Source organism: Dicentrarchus labrax, unplaced genomic scaffold, assembly GCF_905237075.1.
Source record: "Dicentrarchus labrax unplaced genomic scaffold, dlabrax2021, whole genome shotgun sequence".
Lineage (NCBI taxonomy): Eukaryota > Metazoa > Chordata > Actinopteri > Moronidae > Dicentrarchus > Dicentrarchus labrax.
In genome coordinates, this window is record NW_026136711.1 from 20,293,379 (window position 1) to 20,293,762 (window position 384).

Consider the following 384-nt stretch of genomic DNA (forward strand, 5'->3'; position numbering starts at 1 on the left):
ATTTCTGCATACTGGGATCCATAAACAGTATTGGAATTGTATAAATTGGGAATAACTGTAAAGGTGAGACACCTACTTCATGTTGCCCCTGAATGAGTCAGTGCTCCACTAGTGCAACTCCCGTCACTAACCTCCGGAAACGCCCCTGTGATGATTTATTTTACAACGAGAGTCCAAATAAATTCATATTAAACATTTAACTTTAAAGGAACATTCCCAACTTTCTATCAGATAGTTCATCAGCACTTGAAGATGATCCCGGGATGGTTTTCCCACCACACAACAGTCGCTCGCGGTCGATCCTCTCTTGAAGAAATCGCGCGCTCGCTGTTTGTTCCCGTCGACCACGCGCGGCACACCGAGCTCGGGGGCGCGCAGCTCGCG